Source organism: Rhinolophus ferrumequinum, chromosome 8, assembly GCF_004115265.2.
Source record: "Rhinolophus ferrumequinum isolate MPI-CBG mRhiFer1 chromosome 8, mRhiFer1_v1.p, whole genome shotgun sequence".
Lineage (NCBI taxonomy): Eukaryota > Metazoa > Chordata > Mammalia > Chiroptera > Rhinolophidae > Rhinolophus > Rhinolophus ferrumequinum.
Genome location: NC_046291.1, coordinates 7,959,531 through 7,975,899, shown reverse-complemented (window position 1 = coordinate 7,975,899; position 16,369 = coordinate 7,959,531).

Below are 16,369 nucleotides of genomic sequence, written 5' to 3'. Positions count from 1 at the left end.
ATGTCCCAGACGTGTTCTTTACATACTTTACTATGATCCTGTCCCCCTTGTGGAATGAGATAAGCAGCTGGCATATGGGACAGGGGTTTTAAAATAAAAATGTCTACCCAAGCCATATGCTGGTTCCCAATTTATTGTGTGAGTAGCTCTGTAGGGACGAGGATGGACAGACAAGGGAAAGAGAGCTGTCTTTCAAAACCCTTGTCATGCGTGGAGGGCTAAATCCGGAACCCAGCCCTCAGTGACCTTTACCTTGGGGTGAATGGACGTATTGACTAGGGTTACCTTGGTTACTTGGCTGCTCCTACAAAAAAATTGTTAACCAGGCTTCATTATAGTGGAGGCCAGCATTTTAAATGGATGTACAAATAACCTGGGGGTTTTCCCACTTGAACTACAGTGGGGTCTTAGGATAGATGTGTAAAAAAACCCGAAAAAACCACACACGCAATCAAACATGCCTCATGTGGCTTCAAACCCCCACGGACAGAGGCTTGCCAATGGGAAGGATGAAAAAATGGCTTGGTTCTCCTCAATTTGTATTCCTGAGAGGGGGGAGAGAGGCTTTGCTCCTATAGGTTGTGTTGGCTGCAGAAACAGGAGGGCGTGCTTCTTGGGTGTCAGGAGTGTCTGTCAGAATGATGTGGGGTAATATTTCACAGTCTAAATTGGTAATAGACATGGGCATGCCCAATTCTTTTTTTAGTACTTTGAAAAGTCAAGGAGAAAGTCTCAGGTCTTTCTAATTTATTATAGAAGAGAGCAGGCTTAGAGGTACCAAGTAGCCTTATCTAGCTGGAATTTACTAACCTTGTTTGTTTTCATTGACTTATTTACGGCTTCCTTCATTTGTTCTTTTTTAACAATAGTTACTGAGAGCTTACCACGTGCCAGCTTAGTTTCAGGTGGTGTAGACTACTACTCTGGACGAAGCTGACAGGAGCCGCTGTATTCACGGAGCATGACTTCTGGGGAGAATAAAATATGCAATATTTGCGGTGGTGACAAGTGCTACAGAGTAAAACCCAGGAGGCTGACGGGAGGAGAGGGCTGCTTCATTCTTTTATACATTTAGGTTGGTCCTGACATATGGTAGACTGGCTTTTCACTTACACTAATGATATGACACTTACTTTTAAAACAAAATGTAAATTAAAAACTGATTTCATTTAAGATAATTATAAGTAAATAATTGTTCAGCACAATAGTATGCAAATAACTAATATTTGGCACAGTTTACTTTTAGGCAGTGGTTCCAAGCCTTGGCTGAACATTAGAATCACCTGGGGAGTTTTTAAAACTTCCAGATGGTCAAACCACATTCCCCAAAAAGGAGCCTGGAAGGTCCTTCCCTGGAGAAATTGAATGGGCCCAAGTAGAATGATTTGCAAATAATGGTGTTTTGAGAGTACCTGCTGAAAAAAGTTGCCTTTCTACCCAATCATAACCAGCAAAGCATGCCCTTTGGCACCGTCTTCCTTGCTCCCGAACACAGAACTTCTAAACAGCTTTCTGACAAAGGACTATAGGAAGGGAGCCTAAATCTATGCATGCTAAGTGAATTGAGTTTTAAGGAGGTGGTTACAGCAGTGGAATTGGAGGGATGGTCCAATCATGAATTAAGTGGCTGGTAGGTGGTGGCACTCAACTGACCCGCCATTGGTGTGAGCTGGCTAATAAGAATCACCACTGTGCTTACAGTGAGCCTGGCGCCATTGTCAGATTATGATGTACTATTTTACTCAATCCTCACAACACCTCCACGAGGGAGATATTATGATTTTCTTGTTTACAGGTGAGTCAACAGAAGCACAGACAGGTTACGGAACTCACCAAGGTGGACATGGCTGAGATTTGGATCAAGGCAGTCTTGCTCTAGAGTACCTGCCTCTAGTTGGGTATACATTTCTAGAGAGAAAAAAAAAAAAATCTCAGGGGCACTCCACCTGGTTCCTGCTGTTTAAGCAGATGCTTAAAGTTCTCCTTGATCTGACCTCAGCTGACCTCTGACGTCATTTACTACATCTGTGCCATGAATGTTCCAGCTAAGTGTAGTTTACTCAGTTCATGTCTCAGTATTTGCATGGGTTTTTTTCTTGGCCTGGGATCCCTCCTACTTCTTTACTTAGCACAAATTTTTATTTTTATTTTTATTTTTTTGTTGAGACTCAACCTAGCATCTTCCCATCAAAATAATGACCAGGACCTACTCTGTGTGCCCCTGGGGTATGTGCACCGCTGGTCCTCTGGAGAGCACCTCAGCTGCCCTCATCTGCCCAGCATCCGCCCTTCTGCTAACAGCAGCCCTGTTCTCCCTTGGTGAGCGATCTCTAGTGACAGGTGAGCTGCTTTTATAGCCCGCATCTGATGGGGGCGTTCTTGCTCCCTGACCATAGAAATTGACTTAGAAATGGACTCATGATCCAAACCATGCCAATCACCCCCGTCCCAGCCCTTTGGCTATAACTGCTGGGAAAGAGGCCTTTTCTGCTGGACTTGTGAAGCTGGTAGGACCTAAACCTCAAACTGCTAAAGGGGAGCATTTGCTATCTCACGGAATATCAGGGGTGTACTATTTAAGGGCAAAGTCATCACAAAGAGAACAGAGCCAAGAGTTGGACAAACAAACAAACGATGCCCTCATTTGAGCAACTGGGCTCAGCCATGCTTTCTGGAATCTTCTGTGCTTCTCCATTACATGAACCAACGTGTGCTCTTGAGCCAGTTGGGGTTGAGATCCATCTCTTGCAGGTGTGAGGGTTCGGAATCACACGTGGCCCAGTGCCTTGTATTACAATGACATCTGTGGCTCTGATGTGTGAGTGATTCTGGTGGCCGCAGGCCCAGAGTGGCTTTCAGTCATGCCCAAGGCACTCTGGGATGAGTCCCACTCCTTGCTCTTGGGAGTGTTAGAGGATCCTGCTCTGTTCCCAGGGCTTTGGGGAGCATCCTCTGGTTGCTGCTGTTGTCCTCTCTACTTCTGGCTCTGGAAATCAAACTTTCATTGCTGACAGCAAAACAGTCACTGTAGAAAACATCTTTGCACTTGTTCAATACAGAATCAGGGCTCATCTGCTCCTTTTTTTAGAAAAGTTCCACCTTGGGGATTAAAAAGGTGTGCTCTTGAAGTTTGCCTCAGGCGTTTTAGTCAGCAGGAGTGACAAGCAGAAAAGATGAGATTTGCAGGGAGCCATTTCTTGAACAGGGGAGGAGCAGAAGAAAGGAAAGCGAATCTCAGTATATGGCCTGAGGTTCATAATTTAAATGACATTTATGAACAGGGACAGTCCAGAGCAAAGTTTTCAAGCAAATTAAGGGCCTTTGAAGCGCAGCTCATTCCTAATTCAGTGGCCTGTCTCTCCCATCCTTCTGTTCCTCTCCAGGTGGCTTCTTGCCCATCAGGTCATGAGGTCAACTGCTCCTCTGATCGTATCCAGCTTGTTCTCCCACACCCTTTACCTTAGACTATTGGAAATTATATTCCTCATCCTCAAGCCAAACTGCCACTTCCTGAGTCCCCAAGGTCTTAGTGATCATTATTTATTTCAGAAATAAGTCCCAGATCGTGTTACACCCCTGTGTACACCACATGTTACCCCACTTGCAGCGCCCACACCCCATCTTTCCTCCCCTCCCAGCCTCAGTCCCCACTATTTGATCCTTGGCCTCTGCCTGTCCTGCGCTCAAGCCAGACTGGATCCTCCTTCCCTTACTCACTCCACTTACATTTTTCTACCCACGTGTCTTTTGTCATACAATTCCTTTTTCCTGGGATGCCTTTCTTCTCCATCTTTTCCTGTTACTCCTCTCCATACCTCAAGGACACCTTGATCCTATTCTGTCACTCAGCAGGGATGTTCTTGATAACCCTTGAACTAACCTGTTGACATAAGAACGTTCAAACCTGTAGAACATTTTTGTAAGAATTTATTTGAGCCAAACTGATGGTAATTGTCAGGAAGTGAGATCTCCATTGCTCCTGAGAATGACAGATTTGCAATTTCTTTTATACATTTGGAATTAATGAGGGAATGTAAGGAAGATTATATGAAGGTGGGAGAAAGCAAGGCAAGGATTGGATTATAGGAGAGTTAACAAGATTGTTTCTCTTTTGAGGGTGTTTATGCTTGAGGAGTCTGAAAAGAGGCATTTCAAAGGTATTTTAACTTAGGTGCACAGAAACAATGGACAGGGCTTGTTTAAGGCAAAGATAGCCTTTTACTATGGAAGTTATAGGCCTCAGGTGTGACTACCCACCATGACCTGCCCAGTTAGGAATTTATGGTCAGATCACTCTGTAAGATTACTTTCCGTAGAACCCCTTTTTTGTCTACAAACCCATCACCTGGTCCCTGCCTTCTCATGGCACCCATCAGATTCGAGCTTGTGATACAGCCATTCATCTTGTGTTTCATATTCCCCACTAGATTTTAAGGGACTAGGTCTGTCTTACTCATCTTTGCAGTGTGGTGAAGTGGTGACGATTGTGGACTCTGGGTTTGAAGTCTGACTCTGCCGTTCACTAGCTGTGTGACCTACCTAACATTTCTGGTCTCAGTTTTCTGAGTGAATGGGAATAATAATTGCACTTGTCTTAATGAATGGTTGTGAGGATTAAATAAAACGATGTATGCAAGGAGATCAGAATAGTTCCAGGTGCAGAGAATCTACTCAAAATGTTAGTTATCATCATCATCATCATCACCGTCATCATCTTAGTCTCATTTGTTCAACAAAAAATTCATGGAATGCTGTTATATGACAGACACTGTTCTAGATAGTGGGATTACAGTGATGGATCAGATCAGTCTTTGCCCTTGTGAGGTTCATGTTTGGGGAGCAGAGAAAGAAGACAAGTAAACAAATAGATGACCTAACTTCAGATGGTGATAAAGGCAGAGATGTGATGAGTGAAAACACAAGATGTTGTGATAGAGACTTGGAGGCTTTGAGATGTATTTTGATTACTCGTAAAAGGTACAAATTATACCAGGGGTGCCAAAAAAAATATATACACATTTTAAGAGATGTTAACACTTTGGTCAACGTTGCTCAAACAGTAGTTCGCCGAAATCAGAAGTATCTGGACGCTGATGTTAACCACTTTGAGCCTCTTCTAATTGCAGAAGTCAAACGTTACTTGTATTCATCTTTTGTTATCAGTATATATTAACACAGTTTTTTCCTTTCTTAAAATGTGTATACATTTTTTTTTGGCACCCTCTGTAGATGTCTTGCATACTCCCAAAGCTCAAAAACTTGGGAAAGATGAATAAATGCATGAATAATGAATTGCAATATTTCCCCAAAGGCGGTGTTTATTCTCATTAATTCTGGAATCTTGAGAAGCTCTTATGACTCAGTGGATTTCAGGTATCTTACAGAAGGCAGGTGGGAGAAGGATATTTTGAGACAGGACTTCTTCTTTGCCCTCCACACACTCTTCCTCATTTCACATGCTGGGGGCTTCCTTGATCTCAGGTCAAGCCTGAGTTGCGATGACGCGGTCCTCAAGTTCAGACACTTTGTTCTGGCCTAGTCCCACAGCCACAGCCAACTGACTGGACTCTCACTGATCAGGTAGCCAGGTGGGGTGAGGTAGCTGCTTTGTGGTTCAAGGAAGGGGGTATGGCCAGAAAAACGCCCCTCTTATTTATCTGACTCAGTCCCACAGAATCCAGTAAGGGTATATTCCTGGGTATTAGGGTCAACCTTATGCACAAGAGATAGAACTAACCCCCATCCCCAACTACATAGCACAGTTTGAAGCTTTTCTCCCTTGAATATCACCCTCCATGGATTTTGTTGTAGGTTACGCATTTTGTTAGAGGATGAAAGTATCAAGCGCATGAGCTGCTTCTTGGTGCAGTGGAGGCATTTCAGGGAATGATGCGTGAACAGAGCACCCAGGTGGGACGGAGGCCTAGGTCAGGAAAGAGTGAGTGTGCAGAGAGGGGGCTGCAGAGACACCGAGGCAAGCTGAGTCCATGTGCTGTCTGGCCCGAGGCTGGCCACGCTGTGCACACTAGGCCTGAGGTTCCTGTACTCTGTTGTGAGCTAGGTACTGAGGCTGAAAACAACTTGGTACCCTTTACCCTTCTGAAGTAGTGCTTTGTGAACTGGTGAACTACTACTTAATTACTAGTCTCAATGGTTCATCTGTCCCAAACTGTCTTCCAGTCCATTTAAGGGACAGCAAGGCTGATATTCACCTGGTATTCCTTGTAGAGCCAACAGGGTGTTAAAATGTTGACACATTTCTATCATGGTTTGTAAATAGGAAAACAGCTGCTTCCTGGCCCCTCGCTACAACCTCCTGGCCCCCTGCCAAGGCTGGGTTCATTCTGATTGGTGATAACTTTGCCTTACCAGATGTGACATTTTGAATATCACTCCTGGGATACCTAAGAATGCTGAACAAATTAGCTATTATTCTACGCCATGTATTTAGACATTTAAAAGTCCTGAGTTAAACCATTTTCTACCAATGCCCACTTTTTGAGTGTCTGCGAAGTGTAAACATCCTGATGAGTGGTACAAGCTGGACTACACAGAATGCAGGAGGGGCCCCTGTGCCCCCACATGGATACACATCACCCCACAAAAGCCCAGATGCTTGCATGCCTCAGTCTCCTGTTTCTCTACAGGAGAGAGAAAAGAGAGAGAGAAAAGGCAAATACTCTGATAACCAAATCGGAGAAGCTCTGTCCTGTGTCCTCTCCTCTCGGTGGGACCGTGCAGGTCTCTGGTCCTGCCCAGCCACCTAGCAGGTAACTGGGGAAACAGGCACCATGTGGGTTTCCCATCTGGAGATCTGGAGGGTCTGGAGCTGCAGAGTGGGGTTGTGAGACCACTGCAGGAAGAATAAACCCATCAAAGGAGTTAACTCACAGGAGACCCACTGGGACCGACTTCTCTGGGGCCGAGTGATGATTGAGGCCTGGCGGGGATGGGTGAGGGGGGCGGGGTGGTGGTGGATGGCTGCATGGCAGAGACTTTGTCATGGGTGGCGGAGTCTACAGGGTGGTGGTGCCTGAAATGGCAGCGGAAAACGGGCCAGCACGTCTCAGGAAGAGACTCCTAGCACCCAGGGCACTCTGGGATTCTCAAGTTTCTGACAAGTGCGTAAGTTCCCTACAGGTAGAGCTCCCCCCTGTCCTGAATTCTCTATTTCCCCTAAAGTGCCTGGTTCTTCTTGGATGATTTCTGTGAAATGTACTCAGTTCAGAATGGCATAAAATGAAGGCAGTAGATGCAAAGAATGAAGAAAAGGGAAAGGAAAAAAAACACTGAATTTCTCTGAATTTTTTTCCTTGTTATCAACCCTCGGAAAGCCTGTTTTTATTAACACTGAGAAGGCCTCCTTCTCAGTGCTGCTTAGACAGCGGATTCTCCTTGTTGAATGGAGGCCCCTACTCTAGGGCCTGGCGGGCTTCGGCCTTCACGTTGCCTCACCACTGGGGTGATGACAGTGGCCTTTGCTCTTGCTGAGAACATGATTGAATGTCATTCATTCCAACACGTGGGTGACTGAAGCAAGTAGCGTTCTCCTTGTTCCTGCTCTGCGTTTGCTGATGGGGGTGGGATGGCAGGGAGATGGGCTCCGGCAGAAGCTGGCCACATAGGGACCCTCTCTGATTTTAGGTCATCTGCACTCTGAAGATCAAGCAGGACCAGAGTTTTCAGTAGCCCTTTTGCCTCCTCCGCACACTGACCTCTCCCGACCATCCCTGGGGTTCACCTGTGTCCATTCTCATGGGCCTGGATCTAAAACCAATTCCAGGCTAAGTTCAAAGTGTTAAGAAATGACTGTTGGGGGTGTTGGCATTTTGAACATTAAGTTATCAGAGAATCTGAGGGTTGAAAAGATGTTGGAGATTACCTAAGCCGGGGGTCAGCAAGTTGGGCCGAACACAGCTTGACACTCATTTTTGGGAAATCAACTTTTGTTGGAATACATTGAAATCAAGTTTTGTTGAAAAATTATAAATGCCCATTCATTTATAATTTTTTCAGTGCACTATAAATCAGCAACACCAGCAGAGTTGAACAGTTGTGACAGAGACCATATGGCCCACAAAACGAAAATCAAAAATATTTACTATTTACTCCTTTACAGACAAAGTTTTCCAATACCTGATCTAACCAAGCCCTGTTTACCTCCCCCACAAGTGACCAATTCTTTTTTTTTTTTTTTTTTTTAAGATTTTATTGGGGAAGGGGAACAGGACTTTATTTGGGAACAGTATGTACTTCCAGGCCTGTTTTCCAAGTCAAGTTGTTGTCCTTTCAATCTTAGTTGTGGAGGGTGCCGTTCAGCTTCAAGTTGTCCTTTCAGTCTTAGTTGTGTCGGGTGCAGCTCAGCTCCAGATTCAGTTGCCATTGCTAGTTGCAGGGGGCACAGCCCACCATCCCTTGCGGGAGTTGAGGAGTCGAACCGGCAACCTTGTGGTTGAGAGGATGCTCTCCAACCAACTGAGCCATCCGGGAGGCAGCTCAGCTCAAGGTGCTGTGTTCAATCTTAGTTGCAGGGGGCAGAGCCCACCATCCCTTGCGGGACTCGAGGAATCAAACTGGCAACCTTGTGGTTGAGAGCCCACTGGCCCATGGGGGAATCGAACCGGCAGCCTTCGGAGTTAGGAGCACGGAGCTCCAACCGCCTGAGCCACCGGGCCGGCCCACAAGTGACCAATTCTTGAACACATTCTGTGACAGAGAGCCCATTTCCTAATACCCACTTCTTAATATTCACCAGCTCTTTAATTTTAGAAGGCTCCTTCTTATGTTAAGCTGCACTAGCTTTCTTGGTTTTCTTTTTTCTACTACTTTGTTGGAAAACTAAAAAGTCAGATAATTCCTGGGCCGGCCCGGTGGCTCAGGTGGTTGGAGCTCCGTGCTCCTAACTCCTAAGGCTGCCGGTTCGATTCCCACATGGGCCAGTGGGTTCTCAACCACAAGGTTGCCAGTTCAACTCCTCGAGTTCTGCAAGGGATGGTGGGCTGCGACCCCTGCAACTAGCAATGGCAACTGGACCTGGAGCTGAGCTGCGCCCTCCACAACTAAGATTGAAAGGACAACAACTTGACTTGGAAAAATGTCCTGGAAGTACACACTGTTCCCCAATAAAGTCCTGTTCCCCTTCCCCAATTAAAAAAAAAAAAGTCAGATAATTCCAAAGAGCTCATTTCTAATGGTAGAATTACAAACACATTTTTTTCAAACTTTTATTTCTTTCAAGTGTGTTTTTCCAGGACCCATCAGCTCTAAGTCAAGTAGTTGTTTCAATTTAGTTGTGGAGGGCGCAGCTCACACTGGCCCATGTGAGGATCGAACTGGCAACCTTGTTGTTAAGAGCAACGCACTCTAACCAACTGAGCTAACTGGCCGCCCCATACAAACACTTTTAATGAAGAGATAGTTGGTAAGAAGTAAAGAGACTTCATATGTAAGTACTTTTCAAACCACGTGACATAGGTACGTGCCTTTTTTCTACCCATTTGCAAAGTCCACCCTTAAAGATTTAGGGTTTCAGTCTTATAGGCTAAGCCAAATCAGCCTTTGGAAGTGGAAGGGACCACACACCAACATTTCCTTTTTAGCTCTTTGAAGAAGGTCACATCATGATCTGTGATCTACACACACGGAGAGTGTGAAATAATAAAAGAGAAATAATTATGCAAGGGAAGCAAAGAGTCTGAGATTTTGTCATTTCAAGGTTTCACTCACATATGGCTCCCTTTACTATTGCTGTGTAACAAATCATCCCCAAACTTAGTGCCTTAAAATAATCATTTAATTTTGCTCATGATTGAGCGGGTCAGGAGCTCAGGAAGGGAGGGCTCAGCTGGGCAGTTCTGGTTTGAGGCTTCTCATGTGGACATAGCCAGACGTCAGCCAGGCTGGACGTGCTAGATGGCGCAGTCACATGGCTGACAACTGACGCTGCCTGACCGCTCGGCCCTCAGCTGGTGCTTCCACGTAGTCTCTCCAACATGGCAGCCTTGGCTTACTTTGACTCCTAATATGGCAGCTCAGGGCTCCACATACAAGTGTTCCAGAGCACGGTGCAAGCGTTTGTTATTGGTTGAAGCAGTCACACACCCCCTCAGACCAAGGGGGAAGGGGACACATGGATCCCACCTTTAAATAGCAGGAGTGGCAAAGTCACATTGTAGAAGAGCAGGTGGGATAAAAGATACTTCCATCTTTGTGTCCTGAAATTGCATTCCCTGCTTCTTTGGGAACCATGCCACATCCAAATTGTGACCCATAAGGGAGAAGCTTTAAAGGGAGGTTTTCTCCACTTCCTATTCTTTAGCTCTTCTCTCAATTGCTTCCTGGCCCTCCATACATAACAATGGTACAAATGAACTATCTGGCACACCCTGGATTGATTTTGTTTTGGACATTGATGGCAGTGCCAGTTGGTTCCACTGGGCTTTGATACTAAATGTATGGCTTTGCACAGTCATTTTTTCTATTGGCGTGGTGCTTAACATCTTTATTTTCCTGATGTTATATCAGGGTTGGATGACAATAGAGGTTATCTGATCATTTTCTGAAAGGTCTTTTGGAAAATTTTCAGAAGGGTAAGAGGACTTATTCTTTACTTCTTCCCTCACTAGCCCTCTGCAGGAAATTGTCTATCTGCTCCAAGAAGGCCATCTGACTCTGGGAACTCTGGAGAGCATGGCCCACGTAACCTCTGCATAGCTCACTGATACAGTGCCATGAGCTGCACACCTGCCTTTCTTCCCTGCTTCCCTATTACATGGCCTCACAACCATCCTATTGGTTCTTAGAGTTTTTGAGTAGTTGTTTTGGGGGGGAAAACTTATGTGAAATATAAAAGTCACAGTTTAATATTCCTAACCAGTAACAGCAGTTCAAATGCTTGGCAAACTCTTTAGGAGATACAGGTAAGAGCCTGTGGAGCAAAAAGTGGATTATTTACTGATAAGTGTCTTACTCATCACTTGTATATGACTAAGAGAAGATCAGATTTCCCAGCTAGGGAGAGAGATTTGTTTTGAAAGTAGGAAATCTCTTTGGTATCCGTATTTGAAATGAGTAAATAAGAGGACATAGACACACTCGTTTCTTTCTTTAGGGTTATTTTGTTAAGAACCAAAGAAAGCAAACAATACTAGGTGACCCAAGATAGACTTGTAATAATTGGCAATCTTTGGGAAGTTGATTCATTACCATTGGAATAAAGCAGGTCAAATGTATTTGATGTTTGTACTTGCACAGAACATGGCTGTGGCTGAGCACTGTTTTACTGGTTTCAAGGAGATTTTTTTTGTCTTAGATTTCTTTGTTTAAGGTACAAAAGGTGGATGAGGTCCCTAGTCACATTTATAGTAAAGATAAAGTTATCAGGAAATGATATGCTTCTCAATGCTTTTCACAGCCTGTTAGCTGTTGGTCTTAAAACAATTAGTAAGACTAGATGAATCTAAATGTGACAACAGTACTGAAGACCATTGAAAAGAAAAAATTAACACAAATTGTTTTTGCTTATTAGTAAGAAATATTTTCAGAGATTTCTCTGGATTCCTTACTGCACCCACCCTGGTCAGGCAGAGGGAAGGCAGGTCTGGAGCCCTAATTTGAGAACAAGTTTTGTGGAGAGGTTCAGACTGGCCATTGGTACTCAAAGAGAACAGCCCAAACAGATCTTTTCTGACATTTCCGCCATTACTACACTCCGGCCAAGATGCTAATTGATGCTCTGAGCCCCGTATCTCTTTTCAATTCAGCTAAACAATTGTGTAAGATCTAATATAGAGAAGCCCTGGGCTGGGTACCAGAGCAATGAGAAAGCAACAAGCTTTGCGATCTCAAGGAGGTGAAGCTCAGCTAGTGGGGATGAGACAGGCCCCAGGGATTCTTGATTTCTTTCACTCATCCATACCTCCCCCCATCAAGTCTATTAGCAACTTACCCTACATCTGTCCGCTGCTCTCTTTCCTTACAACAACCCTCCTGGTCCTAGACACAGAATCTCTCACTTGACATAGGCAATGGCTACCAATCGTCACCCCAGTTCCACTCTAGATCATGTAGTAAGCTGCATCATGTACCTTAAAGATATCAGGTACTTTTCTTTGGAACCTGTAAATATTACCTTATTTGGAAAAAGGGTTTTGAGAGGAGAGATTTATCATAGATTATCATGGTGGGCTCTAAATGCAATCACAGGTGTCCTTATAAGAGAGAGACAGGTAGCTTTGGCACACAGAGGAGAGGAGAAGGCCATGTGATGACAGAGACAGACTTGCAATGCTGCAGCCACAAGCCAAGGAATACTTGCAGCCACCAGAAGCTGGGAGTGGCAACACCTGGGTTGTGGCCCGGTGATACTGATTTCCTTCTTTTGTCCTCCAGAACTGTGAGAGAATCAGTTCCTGTCTTTCTAAGGCCCTATGTTTGTGACAATTTGTTACAAGGAAACTAAGATAGCACCTCAATCCACTCTTCATACACAGAGTGAACTTTTTAAAGGTGAAAATCAGACCATGTCAATCTCTTGCTTAAGCCCTATTCATGAATTATCATCACAATGAAAATAAATCCAAAGTCTCAGAGTGATATTTGTCGAACAACTGGGGAATCTGAATATGGACTGGCTATTAGATGATATTGTACAATTGTTATTTTTTTAGATGTGGTAATGTTATTGTGATTACGTAGGAGAAGGTCCCTACACCTTTGGGAGATGTGTGCTGAAGTATTCAGGGGTGGCGTGTCTGACAACTTATTTTTAAGCAATTCATGAAAAAGTATGTATTGTTTTGGAGTAGCCTGGTTAGGTGGTCCTAGCTCAGTCTGTTAGTCAGGTGTTACCTGGGGCTGCCGTCATCTGAAGGCTTTCCTGGGCCTGGAAGACCACTCATGTGGCTGACAAGTTACTGCTAGCAAGTTTGTTCTCTCCACATGGGCCTTGCCACGAGACTGTTTGAGTGTCCTTACAATATGGTGGCTAGCTCCCTCAAAGCAATTCCAAAGACAAAGGCTGCAATGTCTTTATGACCAACCCTTAGAAATAGTGTACCAACCACCACTTCTGCTTTATTGTTTATGCAAGCCAGGCTCAGGTCCATGTGGGAGGGGCTTATAGATGGGTGTGAACACCAGGAGATTGGGATTATTGGGATCCAATGTTGAACACTGGCTACCATATTGGGGGAAAAAAATCAAACCAAATCAAATTATAACCAAACTCTTTAGCTTATAAAGTCCTACATGATCTGGCTCCTCTCCCATATCTTTTCAAACAGTTCTCCTGTCCACTCTGTTTTAGCCACACTGACTTTTCAGTTCATACTGACCTTGAAATTGCCAACTATTTTTATGCTTCAGGGCCTTTGCATTACCCGTTGCTTTCATCAGATATGCTCTTTTTCTTCCTCGTTACATGGCTGAAGTTAGTCAATTGGCAGCTTTAATGTCACCTCCTCAGAGAGACCTGGTGTTATAGACTGAATGTTTGTGTCCCCCCCATTCATATGCTAAAACCTATCCCCCAATGTGATGATGGTATTTGGAGGTGGGGCCTTTGGGAAGTGATTAGATTATGACGGCAGGGTCCTCATTAATGGGATTAGTGCCCTTATAAAGGAGACCTCAGAGAGCTACCTTGTCCCCAACTGCCATGTAAGGTCACAGAGAGAAGACAACCATTTATGAACCAGGAAGTCCTTACTAGATACTGAATCTGCCAGAGTCTTGATCTTAAACTTCCCAGCCTCCAGAACTGTGAGAAATAAATTTCTGTTGTTTAAAAGCCACCTAGTATTTTGTTATAGCAGGTTTAAGACATTCTCCCTCACCATTCATTGAAAAGTAGATACCTAGTCCCTTGTTGTGTCTCCACCCCCTTTTAATTCTCTACAAGGTAGATATTTGACATATTTCTTATGTATTTATCGGTGTGCTTATTTTTTATCTTTCTTACTTATTATATAAATTCTGTGAAAACTTTTCTATGTGGATTATCTTTGGAGCCCTAGTGCCTAAAATATTGCCTGGCACATATTGGCATTCAGTGAATATTAGGTGAACGACAATGAAGGGCACAAATAAGTGTTCTTGTAGTAGTTTTAAAGAGTGTCATGGAAGCACAGAAGAGAGGGCATTTTCCAGCTTCATAACTTTGACACTTTATCAGGTAATTGCTTCCTGGAGCTGTCACATGGGTTAGATTGATAGCTGTCATATACACTAGATTGATGAATGGCTCCTGTGTGCTCTGTGATGTGCTCTAACAAAACAATCTCCTGACAGAGACTGAAGACACACCAGTCAGTCTTCCTGCCAGCAATCATCCGTTGCTAGTTGCCACCAGAATTCTTTTTCTATTTTTGAAATGGTTACAATCCAGCTCGGTTCTCCTGCTATGAGACACAGAGTATCCTTCACAACCTCACTTAGTGTTCATGGTCCTGAACCTCTTTCACTGGCTGCCCTTTCCCCGCAGCTCAAAGACAGGTTGCAGATCATTGCCCGCGGTAGTGGGGGCGGGGGAAGGGGGGATGTCCCGGAATTCCTGAGGCCTTTTAGCCCACAGACACTCCTCCACCACAGGAATGCCAGCTGAATTCCTAGTCTGGGATGCTCCTGGAGCTTCTGGAGATGAGTGCTTCTGGAGCCTGCCTATGGAACCACATCTTCTCCATCTTATCTTAGCCACATAAATACCCACCTCGGGGTATTTACTCTTGCTCTAGTAGACCAGACTGAGAAGTGTAGTTGTTGTCTTTGGTTAGACTCTGTAGGGAGCTCTGAAAATAGACCTCTGCTGCTTAAAGGAGCTTTTTAGAACTGGAGACTCTAAGATCTCCTGCAGCAGAATCTGCATTTGAACTCAGCCAAGTCATAGGAGCATAAAAGTGGGGGAAGCACTGGTGTAAAATGCATCTTGGCATTGTCTTCAATAGGTGCAAAGGAGCTGAGGTAATTAAACTCTTGTACCTTTATCTGCCTGTCACCACTTAGGGACTGCCCCCAGGGGGAGTGAATTTTTTCCAGAATCATCTGGTTTACCAAGTACAGCAGGCAGGTGGATTTGGGCAGCCTCCAATGAAGAGAAGCAGATGCTGGCTGCTGGGCGAGAAAGCATACAACAGGGAGAAATGGAAAGAGATCAGAAGGAGTGTGGGCAGCATAGATTCCACCTCTCATAGGAGCAGATTGGATCTAATTTTATCTCCCCTGACTTCATCCACTATTGCCCACAGTAACCTCCTCGGAAGGAAGTGAAGCCCTTGAAACAAAACGTCCTCTCACCTAGCAGTCGGGCTGCCAGCCTCATAACAAGTGTGACCAGGTTGCAGGAACAGGGAGAGACAATCTTAGCAAAGCTAATTTCTTTCAAAAAATGTAAGTTAGTCTGTTGCTAAAATTTTTTTTACCAAGCTGGTGATGTGTGAAATGTTCATAGATGCTTAATTGTGTTTTAGAAAATGGTGAATGTAAGTTTTGAGGAAGTAAATGTACCTGGCTTTCCTTCTTCTTTGTGGGAATCTCCCAAAATTAAAAATATAAGTTTCAATAATAATGTAGTTGAGTTTTAAAAATGGATTTATTGAGGTACAATTTACATACAATAAAAACATCACCCTTTGAAGCATATATTTCTCTGAGTTTTAACAAATGTTCACTGTTGTACAATCACTACCACAACCAAGACATAGAACAATTCCATCAAAACATAAAAGCTCCCTTCCACCCCTTTGTGCCATCCCTTCCCCCACCCCTAACTCTTGGCATCCAATGATCAGATTTCTGTCTCTACAGTTGGCTTTTCCGGGATATCATATGAATGGAATTATGTACTAGGTATCTTTTTGTGTTTGGTTTCTTTCATTTGGCATAATGCTTTTGAATTTACGAAATTGTCTGTGTGAGTGGGTATTACTATAGGATAACGATTCCTTTTTATTGCTGAGTAGTGTTCTTGGTATGAATATACCAAGATTTGTTTATCCATTCACCAGTTAATGGACAGTTGGATGGTTTCCACTTTTTGGCTATTAAGTATAATGCTGCTATGAACGTTTGTGTGCAAGTTTTTTTGTGCACAGATGTTTTCATTTCTTTTGAGTGTATACCTTGGAATGAAATTGATGGGTCATATAGTAATTCTTTTTTTAAGAAATAAGATTTCTCTTTAATTCAAAAACTAATTAAGTCTGTATTTTACTTTTAAAATATAAAAACAATCAAGACAATGCCATCTGCCTTACAGTCCCTTTTGTTGTTAGACTGGCCTCTAGGTCATACTTCAGTGAAAAACCATGAAATGACATTTTATTGCATGTACTTTGTTACAGAGGAAAAAATTATACTCCAACACAGGTGTGGA